Source organism: Candoia aspera, chromosome 2, assembly GCF_035149785.1.
Source record: "Candoia aspera isolate rCanAsp1 chromosome 2, rCanAsp1.hap2, whole genome shotgun sequence".
In the NCBI taxonomy this organism is placed as follows: Eukaryota; Metazoa; Chordata; class Lepidosauria; order Squamata; family Boidae; genus Candoia; species Candoia aspera.
In genome coordinates, this window is record NC_086154.1 from 82589875 (window position 1) to 82609419 (window position 19545).

Genomic DNA, 19545 nt, shown 5'->3' on the forward strand with positions numbered 1-19545 from the left:
AGTTACCACATTTGACAAGTTTCTCTCCTTGTCATTATATGACAGACAACGCCAAAGGGATAAATCTATCACATGATTCATTTGCTGGAAGTAAAAAAAGCAACTCCAAAGATATTTAGTCTTTTTTGAGTTGAAATTCTCCTTCTTGTAAAGATGAAAAAAGAAAAAAGAAAAAATGTGTCGGGACCTGTTGAGCATTTGCCTGGCACGCCCACTTCTGCAAAATAACATCAGCCCTTTGCTTAAAAAAAAAACAAATTCCAACCAAGTCCAAGTTTTCAACTCGTCTGTTTCCAATCCGTGAGGCCGCCAAATAAAAAAGGGGAACAAAAAGGGAGGTGATAGCAAGCTTTTTTTAAAAAGTGAACAATTTTTTTTTTTAATAAACCTTTCAAATTGTCTTTTTTTGTCTAGTCCCGGGGAACGTAAAGGGGAGGGAGGGAACCTATTACATAAGATTTATACTACTTTTGCAGTGCAGTCCTATACACGTCTATCAGATGGAAGTCCGTTGAATTCAGCGTCCCTTAAGTAAATAGATACAGGACTGCAAACTTAAAATCGTTGCTTTCCAAGAAGAGATACTATTTCGGACATTCTCTTATGGGATTAAAATGAGCCAAAGATGGTTGTGAAACAGGAAAGGAAATCACTCCCCCCCGCCCTCGCCTCGATTATCCATATAAACGCGTACATATATGTACATTATTTAAACACACACAAGCCCCTTCTCCCTCGCCCCAATTTATCGCGAAGGACTTCAAAGTTAAGCGACGCAATGGATCGAGAAAAGAGGCTCCCACCCTTCTCCGGCCTCACGACTCGGCAGCAAACCGCTCGGTCTTAATGGCGGGAGTGGTGGGGGGGCATTACTGAGAGGGTGGAGGGTGACCTCTACAGAAAAAGCACTCCGCCGCCGCTTCAGCCGTGCACCTCCCTTCGAGAGGGACAGAGCCTAAAAGTAGAAACCATTCTCCCCTCGCCCCGCACCTGGGGGGGGGAGACACCCCTTACCGTATCCAGTGGGGGCGCTGGGAGTCCTCTTAACCACCAACTTCCATGGCTCCAGCACGAAGCGAGGCAAATAAACAACTTGGTGGGGACTGGAAGGAAGCAGAGTTACGGGGCGACGGGATTGGGTGTGGGGTGGGGGTAAAAGCAGCCGCCCCTTTGCAGATGAGGAGGTAAGCAGCCGCCCCCTCCCTTTCCTCCCCACGCGCACAGTGACAGGCGGACCGCGCTACTACACGCCGCAGCCCCTCACCTGCTCTTATCCCACCCCCCGCTCGCGTGCACCATACGCACACCTCTGCCCCCGCGATTAATTAAAGCCACACTTTCGCCCTCTCTTCTCTCCTTCTCCGCGTCTCCCCCGCCTCCCTCTGCACGGGCATCCCGCCCTTCCCTCCTTCTCCTCCACCTCCTCCTCCTCCTCTTTTTCTTCCTCCTCCTCTTCCTCCTCCCCCCGCTAGCCACTCCGTCTGCGCTCAGCTCTACGGTTTGCCCCAGCCACAAAATGGAGGACGGCGACGGTGCTCGCAGCAGCCGCAGCAGCGGCAGCCTCCGCCTCCTCCTCCTTTCTCCCCCCCTCCCCCAGATATGGAAAGAGAGCAGAGACGCGGCAGAGCGGAGAGCGCGCGCAGGGAAGGCGCCTGCGAGCGCACGGGCTCGCGCATTGCGGGGCAGCCGAGGGGGAACGGTGCAACCTGTTGACTGAGAGCGGCAACTGCAGCCCCCGACAGGGCCTCCTCCTTTTTTCTCCTCTCCATGCGCGCCCCTTCCCGCTACAGTTTCTCTTCTCTTCTCTTCTCTTGCCCAATGCAGCCTACGGTTGTTGTTGTTTTTTTAATAAGCAGCTTGTTGATTTAGAAGTCAAGTCCGCTGCATTTAGAGGGTAACTGCTGTGGGTGACGGTCAGCCATCGCGTACAGTATTTCACTTGCGGGGGAAATCCTGATCAACCTCCTGAACTAATTTGCTAGTCAGGTCTGGGCTGTTCAAATGGGGAAAAAGAGGGAACAAGGACGACACAAACAGGCAGCAAACCTTCAGTGAGGATTGAGGAGCCAACACTGGCGCGTCAAGCCAAAAATGATAAGAAAAGATTTCTGTACCTCCTAGAAAATATTCTTTTTAGAATTGGGTATGAAGGGTGCCATCTTATACATGCATTATTAGAAAAAAAGATCTATTTAGTGGGATAAGGGTTTAAGAATATTTATCCGGATTGCTTTTCGGGTTTGGCTGATTTTATTTAACTTTAACAATTTGGATTAAGATTATTAAGGTATAATAAAAATAATAAATGTCTCGTTTTGGATTTAATACGATTTAAGATTATTAACATTGTTTATTATAAAGTACAATGCCAGACAATTTATATGTTTTTTAGTTTGATCTTTATTATAGTAGACAGGAATGTACAGAAAAGTAATAAGAAGGAAATAATTAAATAAATGTTATCTTTGGGGGAAGTTGATTAGGAGGGGTGTGTGTATGTGTGTGTGTATATATATACATACACATACATATATACATATATACATTTATACATAAATATATATATCTTTTAATATAAGGCGAGGGAGCAACTGTATGTAATGATTTTTATAATGTTCCAATGGAACGATTTATAGAAATAATGTGATTTTGGTTTAATATAGAGTAAGGGATTGATTATGGAAAATTGTTGTATATCCTTGCGGTTAAAAGTGGGAAGTCACCTCATTTTGTAATTTTGAAAAATTTTATCTTGTGTTTCTATACTTTTTTAGTTTTTTCTTTGTAGTTTTTTGTTTTTCTGCAGCTTTTATCTTGGCTTGAAACTTAATAAAATTATTATAAAAAAGAAAAAAAAAGATCTATTTAAACAGGTGGGATTGTTTGTGAGTTAATGTGTATAAATTGTATGCTATAGACTGTTGTTGGCTAGAAGAGGAGCAGGCCTTGTCATTACATGTCCAATTTTGAAACATTTTCAGTTTTCAACATTCATTACAGGTCAGCAAAAAAAAAAAAGGAGTTCTGCATTAGCTAATGGCTTATACAACTCAGTTGTAGGAATACGTGTCCAACTAAAACAAACTGGAAGAAGACTTACATGATGAGTTTCTGGGCATATAATTATCAATTTGGTATCTAAAATATTCAGTGTTTTTTATGTGGTATGCACATACATTCATTATACAGACACACAAACACACGAAATGTATATGCAGGTTTGATTCCATTAAATTCTTTTAAATTTAAATGAAGTTACACAGCCCATCAGAGTTTTGCAAACATTTCGAGAGAACTGTTTTGAACCCAAAATGGCTAGTTCAGATGTCCCAGGTTTGAAAAGACAGGAGTGATCTGGGAGTTTAATATGAGTTAGCATGGAAGAGTTTTGTTCTGCATCTAAAACAAAAACTTGGCTGCTTTGACTGAACGTTCCATGCTTGAATTCTATTTTTGTAGTTTGGGAATGGGATTTTTTTTTTAATAGAAAAACCAGTCTAGTCAGTACAATAGCAGGCATTGGTCAATTCCCTGCTGTTTATAACTTAGACTAGATGGGGTTAGGGGTGGGTTGGCGCTGTGTATGGGGCAGAGATGCAGTTTCTAAGCGCATGGTGAAAGGACTGAAAAATCATTGTGGACTCTGCTGCTACTTTTGTGCAGTTCGAAGACTACTTGCAGTTGCCAGTTGCCTGCTTACCTGATAGATAAGTTACTGCTGTTTTTTATTTTTATTTTTTGGTTACAAGGAAATTAGACTGTGTGGGTGGGTTATACTTCATGTTTTGCGTTGTTTTCTTTGTTTTCTTTTCAACTTGGCTTGAGTTATTTATAAAAGTAGTAAAGGCGGGATAAGAATTAAATAAATAAACAAGAGTAAAACATAAGCATGCCTTTTAACTAAAAATCCGCATGGTACTTCCCAAATGTTTGCTCATTGCTACCTCTTGAATCCTTTTAATCAGAATTCTCTAACCAGTTTCCCGGGCATTCTTAACAAATGAATCCCCCTGTAGTTATTGCATTGCCTCTTGCTACCAGTATAAGGAAACAATGATGACATTCATCCAGTCATCAGGCAGAGGTGCTGGTTTCTCACACATTAAGCATGTTACTATTCCCTTTCATTCCCTTTTCTCCCAATCTCAACTTTATACACATCTCTGAGGCTTCAAAAATCGAAGCCTTGGAGCTTGCATCCATACACAGTAGGTTGGTAATAAATGCCACGGAAACTGTGTGCCAAAGTCTCTATGGGGAAGAGAGGGGATGCTGTGTCAAGCCAGCTTGTTGGCTGAAGACTTGTCATGCTGCTGAATGTGGCAAGAAGAAACATTGGTGTTGAAATCTGCTGTAACTTGAGCCATGAAAAGTCAGGGAGGAAGAAATGGGTCATTTAAGATATTCCATAATGGCCAGCTGGCCAGCTGTCCTGGCAGAGCAGCAAGACACCTTTCTTCAAGGACAGAGGAAACCTAACCAATTGTGACACAGTTCTCCCCATTCCCAAGGAAGGGGAGAGGGAGACGATGGAAAAATTGTCTGAAGATCGTCTAGCCGAGCCTGCACATATGGATCTTGCTCTTGCTGGGTGCAGATTTGATCAGACAGGGAGAGAGCCTGCCTTCCAGTCCCCAGAGTTTCACAGAGTGAGCAGATGCCAAGGGAGAGGGGGGGGGGGATTTCAGGTGCAGAATGAAGATGGTATGAGTGTTGTAGAGTAGGAAATATTCTAGTTTATATAATAAACTATCCATCAGCTTATTCTGCAAGCTAGGAATGTAAGAAATGAAAGTTAAAATGAGGAAAAAATGTGCCCACCTGAGCTAGCATTTGTGAATCAGTGAGAAGTCTGTTCCAAATTCTTGTGCTCAGTTTGGATCTCCTCTGAGGAGATGGCACCAATGCTGAAAGACTGGCCAAAATCTCTTTATTAAAAACATCCTAGTACTTTTTACCTAAAAATATTTTCCTGAAAAGGAATTCCAGTGGCAGAGAGTGCCCTCAAACATGGAGGAGACTGTAAAAGTACAGCTCCTAAGTGAAAATGGGAAGAATCACCCTGATCGGGATGATAAGCTGAAAAATGAATTCCTGTTTGAGTAGAAGAAAAGTTTGTTGGTGTGTTGGAATCCCACTCAAAAGGGACCCCTTGGCAAGACGAGTCAGTGGGTTTTGTTTGTGCAGCAAAATTAGGAATAAATTTATGATAAAAACTGGCAAGCTCCGGTAGAAATATATGTCTTCGATAGCCTGCAAGTGAAAGCAGGTAAACACTGGTAAAATACAAGGAGATCTTTAAAATTTGCATGGCATTTCTCAGATTTTGGCTCATTGCCAGCTCTTGAATTATTGATGATTTTTGCTCATTGTCACCTTTGAAAGAAGCTCTCAAAACAGTATATTGGGTTTTAGCTGTATACATTTGCATTTTGTTTGAGGAAATACAGTAGCCCCAATAGTCCAATATGGATAAATCAAAAGCCCATGTCTCTAGTTTAGCCTATGAGCTGTAGTTACAAAGGTGTTGAAGAACTACCTGAACTTGTTCGGTATGGAGAGCAGGATCCTCAATGCAGATGAGCAAATTGTCCAAATACACTACTAAAAACATGCCCACAATTAAATGAAAAATATGATTCAGAAATCACATGGAAACTGAGAAGAGGTATGCTACGCTGCCACATATTCAAATTTCCCATAATGGCTGTCAAAGACAATTAAATACTTGTGTTCTTCCATGCAACTAAAATTATCAACTTCCCTTGATTCATTGGAGGGGCTATTCAGACACAAAATAGTCATGGGAATAAGCAGATGACATATACACCTCTTGTATCCTTCAACAGTTTCATTTGCAATAACTTTGTAAGCCTAGACTGCCTGACAGGTCACATGTTGTGGCTTTGGCACCTGCCAGATGTTCAGATGGAAAAGGGCAGAAGTTTGAGGAGCACGAGGAAGACACTTGAGTAATGATAGATTGACAGAGGCTGATGAGAGTACTGGAATGGGTGGAGTTCCTGATGAAGAAGAAATAGTGAGTCATCACTTCACAGTGCTTCTGTTCTTGATGAAACCCAGCTTCAGTTGATTGGATCTCACTTAGAAGATGACAGTGTTGAAATACCATTCCAACATCTGCACTGCTTCTCTTGACTGATGACAGGGACAAAATAGAGCTTGGTGTTATTACTATACTAGCTACCATCCAACCACAAACTTTCTGATGATCTTACTCAACAGCTTTAGATAAATGTTGAACAGCAAGATGAAAATTTGGACTTCTATGTGATCCTTACTTTAGTGCCATTGGACTGAGAAGTCCCCTAAAGCCACCATAGAACCAACTATAAAATACGAGCAAAATCAGTGATGAACAGTGCCAGATAGTTGATACTTAGCAAGAGTTGCCCAGAGTCAGGTGGCACACAAGTTTAATAAATTATCATCATATTGCTGGTGGTACTAAAAGCCACTGAGAGATTCAGAAGCACCGATAGCACTGTGCTCTGCATATATTTCCCTTGGTAGGTCATCTCTGAGCAACCAAAGCAGTTTCAATCTATATCTTCCACGAACACAGACTTAATTTGGTGAGCACAGGTATGTGTGTTTTTTTGCTTTGTATGCACTGTTCTGCTTTGTTGATATTGAACTTCAGGGTTGCAGTTAAAACTACAAAGACTGCTGTTTTGGTCTGGTTAGTTGAATGTTGGCATGTGTGCCATGAAAGGGTAACATACCATTTTCTTTTTGCTGAGCTTATGCCTATCAGGTAGATTACCAAAGAAAGCCCTATTGCTTGAACTTCCTTAGTAGATGGGGTGGGAGGTTAATCCAGGCCCAATTTAACTGCCATCCCATCCACAGAAAAAATGGCCAAGGGAGTGAGTCGAAAATGTGAAAATGCTGTATTGGGAATGAAATAATCTATTTTTCTGCAGGGCATGTTCCAGGGAGCAATTGGTCTGGACTGCCATCCACCTAATCTTATGGTCTTGGTATGAAGAAGAGGGATCTTGTTTTGAGTCCGCTGTTTCTTACCATTGCTTCTTATACTTAAAACATTATAAATGGGTAGAGTTTTGTTCTATTCGACTCATTTTGAATTCTCTTCCAGAATCTCAAAACAAAATGCATTTTCAGTTTTGTGTACATATGTGCTGCATGACAGCATAACCTAAATAAATCTTAAACTCTTCTTTTTAAATGTATATTAACAGAGCTACATTACCTCACTAACCAAAACTTAATTTAGTTGCCCTCTTTTATAAGATGGCTTGCTTCCTTTCTTGTGGCCTCCTCATTGCTTCTCACACAGTTCATCTGTTCATTCAATAGGTTTTCTGCACCCATGGCTTGTTCTGAGAGACACATATTTTATGGCACATTTTTGGAAAGAATTAATTGCCTAAGAAAAGGCTGGTCTATTCAATTAAAGTGGCTTCTCCCAATGGAAGATTCAGCAAGTACTGATTCTGTGCGGCTTCCCTGCCCCTGATAGTCACATGTTATGCAGAAACCTCTGAAACAGAGCATGCCATAGGTATGCATGAGAATTGGATTACTGAATGATTAGGTCTGCAGTTTGTGCAGAAGCTTCAGTGAAAAAGTTTCCCATATGCAGATGGTCCTCCTTTTAATATGTGTGTACAGGAAGTGATGCCACTGATCTGGCTGCAATAGCACAGAAATTTCATAGCTTCTTCCCACATGAGTAATATGCAAAGCGGGCCTCTGTTCTAATTCATTCTTTTCAAAACTTCCTTTCCACTTTTCTTTTTCCCTATTAGTATTCTGCTCCTCCTCCTCTCCACATTTATATATTCTTTCTCAGTCTCCCCTACTCAGTTTCTCCTACCTTCAAATTCAATTTCTTGCGTGTGGCAGCAACCACACAAACAGTTTTTATTGAACAGGTGGGCTGACTAGCAACAGGAAGTACAAAGTAAATATCAAAGCATAACAGAAGATAGTTAAACAGAAATAATAAATGCACAAGAAGAATAGCACAATTACAGTAGCTTTAAAGTAAACTAATGAAATCACAGTCTAATCTGCAGTTAAATAATAGATATATTTCCACAGTGGTGGAAAGTCATCAGAGAAAAGACTAGATGGGCTTTTTAGTAAGCAGTCCTGTAGGACAGAAGCAGCCATGAGAAGGCCTCTCAGATAACCTCCAAATGCACTTTAGATGACAGAAAAGAAACCGCTCCTGATTGTACTTAAATATTGTCAGACTTACAAGAGGATACACTATGTCAAATAAACTGGTCTCCAGTTTGGTAGGGCTCTGTAGATTACCGTCAGAACTATAGCCTGACACAGCTGTTAACTCATGAAACTACTGTAACAGGGAAGTTAACCATGCAGTTGTCTAAGAATAAACCATTAATGTACCAGGTTAACAGCATTTATTATACTTTTATTGCAGTCCATGTTCTAAGTTTGGTAAAGGTGAATTGTAAAATGGAACAGCTTGCTACGATCCCCACACAAATTGTGTTTAAATTCAACAGATTTTATAAACAGCAGTGTGTGATACATTATATCCAAAATTATATCTAATGGTGGCACTGACAAATTTGTCAAAGTCTGATTGGCCATATTTATTTACTTAACAATTAGCAATTTAGAAAAAAAATAATTCTTGTTTACTGCCAATAATATTTATTCACTACCTGGCAATCCTAGTGAAGATATAGAGAAAACTCTCAGCTCAGACATGTATACACATAGACACTGCTTATCATTACAGTCTCTCTGACATCATATCCTACTGAACATTTCCTTCTTACCTTTTGGAAAGCTCCATTTTCCATAAAGTAACTCCACCAAGTATTTTTGTTTTTGCATGATAGGAGAACAGCAATGATTGATGGTGGTAGCTAACTTCTGGTTGAAGAGCAGAATCTTCACTGTGTCTCCTGTTCAGCCAGGAGTCAAGGTACACAAGCAAATTTCATCTATTACAGAGAGTAAAGAAGATGACCTTGACAGAACTATGCAGGAACTGTTGCATAAGAAAAGGGGGCTGAAATATTCTTTAAATCCTGCCAAGCAAGATAGTATTCAGAAGTGACTCAAGCAGGCTTCTGTCTGATTCACTAGAGTATAAGAAGGAGAGAAGGTGAAGCACAGTCAGGCTTGCAAGATTCTTTTATTAGCCTATTTCAACAAAATATAGTTCTAGTCTTCCTGTGGAGTTGATTTTCTGGTGTGGTCTACCTAGTGGGGCTGACATCAGTCTTGTAAGCCTCATTGTGCTTTACCTCCTCTCCTTCTTATACAGCTACATTCCACCTGCAGATGTTCAAGCACTCCATAGCGATTTTCCAGAGTCAGTTCTTCAGTATCAGCTGCTCTTCCCAAGAAATTGCTCACAAAGACAGCAAACATGTGGCTATTTTCCAGATGTCACCAGCTCCAGAAATGCTACCAAGTGTCAATTGCTTGAGGAGATGTTTCACCACAGCAGCCCAAGGGCAGACAATCAATCTTAATCCAAGAACTCCATCAGCCACAACTCCTGCTGCAAACATTGCTAAGCAGAAGCATGACACCATCCAAAGCTCTGCCAACCTCTCTGTCAAGCTTTGCCAGACCATTATTTAAAAAACAATTTTCCACAGGTGGTTGTTGGTAATTCCATGGAAGGGAGGGAAGTATCTAGCTAAGCAGGCGTCCATGATGGTGGTAGTGCTTGCTCCTTCTCCTCTCTCTCTCTCTCTCTCTCTCTCTCTCTCATCAGAATGGAAAGCAAACCAGCTGCAAAGGAAAGCACTGCTCTCCACTATCATTGATATTCACAAGAATGCCCCATTCCATGCCCCTTGTAGCATCTTTCAGGATACTTAGATAGGGTTAGAGTTAGTCTTTCGAAGAGATGCCAGTGAGACAACCTCATATCTTCTATAAGCAAAACATGCTTCCTGCCACTGAGTATTGAATCTTCTGTACTCTGCATCTTCTTTCTGATTCCTTGCTATTTGTCTCCCACACACTTAGCTCCCCTGACTCTTGGCATTTCTTTCTAGATCACAACATGTCCATGTTATATCAACTCTAGGCAAACAAAAAACTTTCCTTTCCTTTCCTCACTGAATTTGAATTTCAATCTGCTTGGCTCCTTACCTAACACATCATTTAGACCCATCCATTACTTAACCAGTCAGTGACAGAAATCTACTTCCACAAACACAGTGCAACATAGGTTACAGGTGCATTCTTTTGTTTGGAACATGCTATATTAGTCAGATGTACAATGGGTAGTTATTTGAGAATAGCGTATAACTTCTGCACATTGCTAACTGCCCAGGAAGTCAAAATGATTAGTTTTGTATTTATAATTGTATAGGAATATTAAAAGGAGTATTGAAACTAAATATGCTCTGGACTATGACAATAGTCAGCAAAAATAAAAGGAAATGTGGCCAAGATTTAAAAAATGCAAACATGAACCACTGAGGCCAATCCTATTCTTCATAATTCAGAAAAAGTTCCTACTGATTGGTTTATTTATTTATCAAATTTGTCACCGCCCATCTGCTTCCACCAGAGGGACTCTGGGTGGTTTACAACAAAAGCAATCGATTAAAACAATAAATATAAAATACAATGCAATACCTAAAAATATAAATACCATTAAGAAATAACTATAAAGATAGGAGTAAAAATAAAGTCCAGGTGGCAAGATCTAACACAGTCCATGTATATGAGGAGTGTTCTAGGGTGTCAGCCATCCCCAAGCGGAGCTACTCCCTTCTCCACCCCAAGCAAGACGGCAGAGACAAGTCTTCAGGTTCCTCCGGAAGGCCAGGAGCAATGGGGCCAACCTCACCTCCACGGGCAACATGTTCCACAGGGCGGGAGCTACTGCAGAGAAGGCCTGCTTCCTGGACCCTGCCAAATGGAATTCTCTTGTAGACGGGGTCCCCAACATGCCCTCTTTGCATGATCGGGTGGGATGGGTTGATGCAATGGGGATGAGATGGTCCCTCAGGTAACCTGGCCCCATGCCATGTAGGGCTTTAAAGGTGATAACCAACACCTTGAATTGGACCTGGAAGAGACTGGTATCCAGTGCAGCTCGCATAGTAGAGGTGTTATGTGTGCCGATCTAGGGGCACCAAAAATAACCTGCGCGGCTGCATTCTGGACCAGCTGTAGCTTCTGGATACTCTTCAAGGGTAGCCTCATGTAGAGTACATTGCAATAGTCTATGTGGGAGATAATAAGGGCATGAGTGACTGTTTGAAGGGCCTCCCAATCCAGGAAAGTGTCATGTTCCCCGTTGCAAGGCATAAGTGCATCACAACAGGGAACATGCACATCAGGAAAGGGGAAGGGATAACCATTATCCTTTAAACACACACATCATCCCTTAAGCACCCAAACCCATAAAATCAATCACCAGGACAATAGGAGCGCACCTCGGACAGGACCTGGAAACCATTAACAGATCGGGGGAACTCCCACCCATTACCCCGGGGGACGCACCTGCACCGGACGAAGGCAAAGAGACAAAGGGGAACATCGGAGATTGCCCAAATCGCCCATCGTCAGACCCATACCAACTCTAATCACCCATCCGGACCCGGCTTGGGGGACAATGGGGGGTGGAGGAGGACAAGGTCCGCCACCGGGGTATAAACAGGACACCCTGCTACCACACCCGCATTCCCGTCTTTTTCTCCCTATGCATTCTGCTTCAATAAATCCGGAAATCCTTAGACCCTCTAAGTGAGTCCGTGTCTTATTCGAAGTAGGGCTACCCTGACAGAAAGGGTGTAACTGGCGTACAATGTGAAGCTGCGCAAAGGCCCTCCTGGCCACGGCTGCCACCTGCTCTTTGAGCAGGAGCTGTGAGTCCAGGAGGACCCCCAGATTATGCACCAGGTTTGTCTGGGCAGTGCAATCCCATCCAGAACAAAGATGACAAAGTCTCAGATACAGAAGAGCCATTAACCCACAGCCACTCCATCTTACCAGGGTTCAGCTGAAGCCTGTTGTTCCCCATCCAGATTCCTACAGCCCCCAGGCACCGAAAGAGGGCAGTCATGGTATCACTTACTTCACCCAGGATGGAGATGTATAAATGGGTATCATCCATATTGATGATACCTCATCCCATGGTGACGGATGATATCGCCCAGTGGTTTCATGTAGATGTTGAAAAGGAGCGGAGAGAGAACCGAACCCTGCAGCACCCCACAAAGAAGGGGCGGACGGTTGGATCTCTCGCTCCCTATCACCACCAATTGGGATCGGCCCTGGAGGAAGGAGGTGCAAGGTGAAACCAGCGCAAGACCATGCCACCCAGCCCCAACTTCCTGAGCAGCCCTAAAAGGATACCATGGTCGATGGTGTTGAAAGCCACTGAGAGGTCAAGAAGTGCAAGGATGGATGCACTGCCTCCATCCTGCTCCCGCCAGAGGTCATTTATAATTGTGACCAATGCCGTTTCTGTCCCATATTCAGGCCTGAAACCTGACGAAAGGGGTCTAGATAATCCATTTCATCCAGAACCATCTGGAACTGCAACCCTCTGGTTGATTGATTTTGTCTCTGATGTTGAAAATGTAGCACAAATTCATCCCAGTTAATGGTTTATAGCTTAAAGAACAATATCAATTTTGCATTCATATGCTATTGATAATCTGTGTGGTCATAAAACTGATTTAAAGATGAAAGTAATCTTTTAACTGTTGCACACTGCTTGGAATTGTTAGTACAGCAACCAAAAGATTATTTCTGGGAAATTCAGATTGGTATTTTGTGAGCTTGTGTGCAAATTACACCAGTAATAGCCTTTCTTTAATAACAGATCTTGATAAATGAAGTTCTGAAATTATGTTTTCTGTTTGGTACAACTGTTGAATTATATTTAAATATTTTTCATAGAGGATCCCAATTTTATTCCCATATTAAAGCAAATGTTTGCAAGTTGCTCGGGTTTCTCCTTGAATCTATCTTTCAGTTCACAAACAGAGTGGTTAGTAATAGTGTTCAAATACTTTCTTCTAATTCTAGTTCATTTTAATTCCCTATTTCAAAATTAACATCACACTCATCTACAATACTGTCAGATTTTTTTTAGTGGGTGTTTTCAAATCTGTTTTAATTATCCTTTTTGGTTGCAGATTCATTAGTTTTCTGGCTGCTTCAAATGTGTTGCTGAAAACATCTCATCTCATGTTTTTTGCCAAAATTTTTAGACACAGAGCTGTCTTTATATCCTTCTTTTACTGCCATAGCAGTGAAGTTACAGTCTTAAAGCATTTGGTACTCTCAGCATAATTTGAGTAAAAACAGAAATACAACTGATTTGATTGAATATTCCAAAAGCTTTAGTTTGTGGGTGACCATATTTTTCACAAGAGGATGGACTGATTAATTTGAATAATCTTTGAACTAACAGGTATTTCAAAGAACAGGTAGTCCTTTGAACTAACAGGTATTTTAAAGGACTGCTTTCTAATATTTCCACTGTTCACATAAATCAGAATCTTGATATTATATATAATATAATTTATATATAATAGATTTGATATTATAAATATTCCTTTACCTATGCAGTATGACTAAACAGATTTGGTGATTTAAACAGCAATGAATCAAAACATTTTGGTGGAGTTTTGCTGAGACAAAGTTTTGTTTTGTTTGAAACCATGGCTTTCTTGACATATGCTCATCATATAATCATATAATCAATTGATTAGTTTGTCAGATTTTAAATATAAGCTAATCAGAGTAGACTATATTTCCGAAATACTTTGAGCACTTAATGAGCAAAGCTCTAAAATAGCAAGCCACCATTCTGTTGGCTGCACATGATAGATCTTGGAAAGCAATTACTATGTCTTCAGGGCCTTCAGTCCTTGGTCTCAGCAGCCAGCAGTTCAACAAAAATTATTTCATTAACTGATTCCATAACCTTCTTCAACTATTTTACCCATGATGGGGATTATTTCATTTTGGATTTGAGGCCTACTGTATTTGACATTTGCACTGTTCCTTGCGTTTGTTTTATTGTTTCTCAGAGAAAACTGAAGTACTGTAATCATAAGAAGAACCACTTTCATTTACTTCTAATTGCTCACATCCTGAGTCACTCCTGAAAGACAAGTGGCTAAAAACTAAAAATTGAACTGCTTCAGCAATATGCTTTCTGTAGTATTTTTTATTTTCTATAACTTCCTTGTACACTTTTTTTTACCTGAAGGGTTTATCCTGTTAATTTTTACTTTTGTTGCTGCAGAAAATTATCTGTTCCACTTTATAGGCCTGTAACTTTGCATGCATGGTTCTCCATTCCCCTCCCCTCCGCCCTTTGCCTTTTTTCGGCCGCCTGCTTCCTGTCAGCTTATCCTGTAGTTAGAAATGCTGAGTCAGAGCTTACAACACAGTATTTCCTCTATACAAAACAAAATGCAGCATCTCCACCAAGTGAGTACTCTGACCTTCCTGTGATTTGCAAACCATATTTGCAAATGGTCAAACAATGAAATCTCTGGATATGATTTAGAGGCACCTTAATCAGAAGATACATTAAAGGGAAATCACTATGGGTTGATTTTCAGTTGAATTAGTTAGCTATCTCAGAACTAAGCTATCTTAGTTCTCTTTCTAAAGCAGCTGATAAAAGAGGAAGGGTTAGATGCAGCGTTTTGTTCATCTCTTAATGGCGTTACCACATTGCCTTTGATAGAAGTCACAGTATTAGATTTATTCTAGCAAAGTGTGAGGATGAGGATTTACGTTGAGGTAATGGTAGAGCTGAATCAGGGTCTGCATTTAAATAAGAGCCAGGGTAAACACTGAGTTTTTAAAAGCTGCACCTGTGCCAGAGGCTTCACAGTTTACCAACCTTATCAGACACAAGCTCTCTTTGCATAAAAACATGGGGTTTAAAGTGCAAAAGCCTGGGCTGACTTTATCGCTTCAGGAATAGGCCTGCAAAGTTTGACTTTTTTGTCTTTCTCAGGCATTTCTCACAGAATTATTAGTCTGTCTAGCAACAGTTCTGGGGCCCAGCTGAGGCAAGAAGAGCAAATGATGGCACGGGTCATGATGTCTTCATGCAGATGCTGTGGTGCCATCACAGCTGTCATGATGCAAGAACATAATTGGGTCATTTATATCATGGCACCGGGTCATATTGTCATGGCCTGTTACAGAGGCCTGTGATATTCAGGCTTCCTTCTTGCCGAGTCCTTTCCGCAGCCCCTTTGCCTAGCAGTTTTTCCGGCCTAATTATTTGTTTAAAAAGGGAGAGCAGGGTGGAGAAAATGTAGGGGTCTCTTGCCCACCTAGAGGCTTAGAGGTGACAGATTTGTATCCGCAGTTTCTGTGAATGAATTTAAATTGGCAGAGGATACTTTCCCTCCCTATGGGAAAATTTCTTCATTGGTAGAGGACCATGAAAATTTGAATTTTTGGCATGGCTTTTTGAAATAGCCACGGCAAAAATAAATAAAATAATCAAATCTTTGGTAGATGGAAAGACTATCAAGAAAATAGTCCCTGCCATATTCAGTCATTTATGCTATAAAACCTGTCTTTTCTTTGATAAGTAGATTGTAAACTAAAAAAAACCCCAGCCTTTAAAAGTGGATGGTTTTATTTTCTATCCAAAGTACTGAACTAATTGGCAGCATCATTTGATTTTTTCCATAAAGACAAAGTCCTTTATTTGTGCCTTTTCACCCTTTAACCCCCACTCCCAAACCCTGACAATTTTGCTCTTTAGGAAAGTCAGGGAATGATTATACTGACACGAAATGCTCATTTTAAGGACCAAATAAGCTGGGAAAAAATAACCTTTGCATTAACAAAAAGTATTTGTGCTAGGACTACTGTTTTGGGCTGCAAAACTCTGGATGACCACTTGGGAGCAAAAAATATTTCTTTTGGTGCTTGGTGGTTTTTCCCCAACTTGAAATATTTGCTCTTGCCTAGATTAGTAATTGCTTTTGGTGTTTTTTCTTTGTAAATAAATTGTTATCCTTTTGAACTGTAATTGGCTAAGTTAATCATTCCCCCTTGCTGCTGCGGAGCTAATGAAAACCCCTTTTTGTGAAATTCAGGGAGAATGTAAGCTAATTCGGTAATTAATCCCTATTTGAAAGTCAGAAAGATCCATTCATAAACTTGAAAAAGCAACAGCGCCTGTGCCTGTTATACATCTACCATACTTTTCTGAAAATAAGTTTTATATCTGTTTTGAACTCTTTTGGCCTCCAGAAGAATTTATATACCTGTGAGAACATAGGATTCCCAGCGAGACCATTGGGAATCAAGTTTGACAACTTTATGACAGAAACACAGGAAATCTGCTGATTGGGTAATGCCTATGTTTCCCAGGTTTATTACTATTTTTAACTGAAATATTTCTTCATGTGCTGAAGTTTTATACAAATTACATTCTGACGGGCTGAGTTGGAAAATTCCATCATCATCTGCTTCAGGACTACATCTAATAAGTATTAAAATGTGTAAACATCTAACTGTAAAGTATTAAAAGTGACAGCTAAGTGATAATCAGGAGAATCTCATTATGTGTCTCTGGCACTGGCCAATCTGCTTCTGTAGACAGAGTCAAGACTAATCTTGACAGACTGTGATAGAAATTCCATTTCAGACGTCGCTTAAGCTCAGTTCCCCATATAATCTTTTGTAGTGGCATGTGCTACATGCTTGATAATTTGGGACTCAAAGAACCTTTAATAAATGGCAAAGATTTAATAATATGTCCAACTGGTGTTCTGTTTTTTCATTTTTTTAATATCAGTCATCTTTAAACAAAATAGGTGCAGAAAATGATAAATTGTGATTAATAGTGTAGGGATATATGAAAAGCAAAATCCATCTAGCCTGGTATTGACTGGGAATAGGTCTCCAGAGATCCAGGCAGGATTTTTTGAGACCTATCAAAATGAGATGCAACAATTTGAACCTATAACTCTTGAGTACAAAAGTTTTTGGAGCAACCTGATGTGCTCTTAAAAACACAGAATTAATCAAACAAGTAATCAGTTGATTGTAAAAAAGTACAAAAGCCAACAAATGTTTGAAGTTAAATTACTATTGAAATTTAGGGGCATGTTGACATCTAGAGGCATCTTAAAATGTATTTTACCATTGCATGTGGCAATGTGGAATTCTTAATTTAGGCACCTCCCAGAATTCCAAAGGTACATAACCAGCCAACTTCACACACCACCACCCTTCAGTAATAGGAAGATGTATATCAAGACACAAATGCAAAAATATCAGATTACAAATTGGCCTTACAAATAGACAAGCCAAATCCTCTGCAATCGATTGTCTAAGGCTCATAGTTGTTACGGATGCTATGACATTCCAAAATGGCACTGAGGAGTCAGCCTATGTGGATATCCACCATCTCATCTAACGTAGTGCTAAATGAAACATTTGGTATTTTTATTTTAGTGACAGTAATCCCAAATTGGGAGATTTATATTATCAAAGCATGGCAAGTTTTCTGTAGTTCTTTAGAATAAAATTCAGGACATTTCCAGGAAGTTAGAAATAATGTTCAAAAGAAGAGAATATTTCAGAAGGCAGCATTGGGAAAGATTGGCAGATAGTTGAAATGCTCAGCTACTGTAACAAGCAAGAAAATAGAAGTGCATTTTTCTTTGGTAGAGCTAATTGGTTTAATTAAGGAGGAGGTTCCTTCTAAGATCATCTTTAGGGATAGAGTCATGGACATACAAATAACTTAAATGCAATGAAATGGTGTGAAAACATCTGGCAACAACATGTAGAAATGAAGAAACGCTTGATACAGAACAACTTCTGGTTGGATAAAATAACAGAATGTAAGGGTTGGAAGGGATGTTAGAGGTCACTGAGTCCAACCACCTGCCCTGTGCAGGAATAAACCGCTACAGCATTCCTGATAGATGGCCATCCAGCCCTTATTTAAGCATCTCCACCAAAGGAGGGTCCACTGTTTCCTATAGCAGTTTGTTCCATTGTTGAGCAGCATTTACCATTACGTTTTTTTTAAATGTCCAACTAAAATCAACTTCCTTGTCATTTAAACTCATTGTTTCTTGTCTGTCTTCTGGAAACAACCCTGAACAATTCTTTCCCCTTTTCTGTGTGGCAGCCCTTCAAATTCAAATTCTTGAAGAAAGCTATCATGGCTCCTTTCATTCTTCTCTTCTCTAGACTAAGCATACCCAATGCCTGGAACCATTCCTCATAAGTTTTTCTTTCAAAGCCCCTTATCTTCTTAGTTTTTTTCCTCCCTCTAGGGTCCAGTTTGTTAATGCCATTCCTAAAATGTGGTGCCCAGAACAGGATGTGATATTCAACATGCAATCTGATCAATGCAGAATGAAGAGGAATGTTGGCTTCTGCCAGACATACACACCTTACTTTCTAAATGTTCACTGGCCAAATGCTTAAGAATCTGTTTCAGGGCTTTGCTCAGTGTGTAATTCTCCAGATCATCTTTTTCCTCCTTTTTGAAGATAGGAATATTTGATCTCATCCAGACTTCAAGCACTACACCCTTCTTTAATGATTCCTTTAAGATCCCAGAAAGAGGTTCTGAGATAACATCCATAAGTCCTTCAAGACTTTGCTGTAATTGGCTTGGTCCTAAAAAAAAATGTAACTATGAAGTGTATTCTCAAAAATTTCAGACATCAGTTAATATGGCCTTGTACTCAGACAGGCATTGGTATATTCCAGCATTTTTTGCAGTATTATTAAATTGGTAACTATTTAAGTGCCATTTAATTGTTACTATTGGAAGCAAAGAAACATTGTTCAAATGTTAGTCTTGCTAATACAATTTAAATATGGTTGGAATTCCAGAAAAATTGGAGGAGGGCCAACCCGCTCTCTTTGTGGAAGACCTAATACGTGAACTATTAACTTTGCAGGAAGGTTATCAGCTAGATATCAAAAGAACTTACTGAGTTCCACCTCTCCTTTTCAAACAGTTCAGCTGATAAAACTCAACCATTTATTGTAAAGTTTCTCATATTTATTGCAAAATGTGATTTAGTGGGAAAAATGGACTCTAAAGCTTTTATTGAGAAGGAGGATAAGAAGTCCTGAAATACGTTCTTTCCTGATTACACCAAGAAATTAAACAATGCAGGAAAAACTTTTCAACAGCAAGAAGAATGGCTCATGAGGAGGTCTTCAGTATTTCAGCAGTATCCCAGCTGTCTTTATGTGTAAATTTGCAGGCAGGTAGTGGCATTGAAGCTGAAAAATGTCTTACTGTTTCAAGTTCTGGCTGAAGAGAATGGAAAGCTTTCCATGTTTTGCTAGTGGCCTATTTTCAGTTTTAGACTGTCAATTTGTTTTTATCTAGTGTTCATAATTAGATATGCATTTGCTGTTTTTTTAATTTTATGTTAAAACATTTCAAGAATAAAATAAATGACTACACAAAGGAAAAAAGAAAACAAGAGATATAGTGAGTAGAAAATAAAACATCAATAAATAACAGGGCATATCCCTATTAGGTCATATAAGACTGTATGATAA

General features: G+C 40.0%; 1 protein-coding gene across 3 annotated transcripts in view; it reads right to left on the reverse strand.

Annotated features, from left to right (window-relative positions):
- Positions 1-19545, reverse strand: part of NR3C1 (nuclear receptor subfamily 3 group C member 1) — a 102675-nt gene that overhangs the window by 75733 nt on the left and 7397 nt on the right. For 2 of the 3 annotated variants that reach the window (XM_063292360.1, XM_063292361.1), the window contains exon 1: positions 1015-1365. The exons of the other annotated variant lie outside the window; for it this stretch is intronic. The gene's annotated coding sequence lies outside the window, so the exon portion shown is untranslated. Of the gene's footprint in view, positions 1-1014; positions 1366-19545 lie in introns of those variants that run through there. 3 annotated transcript variants of the gene reach the window in all.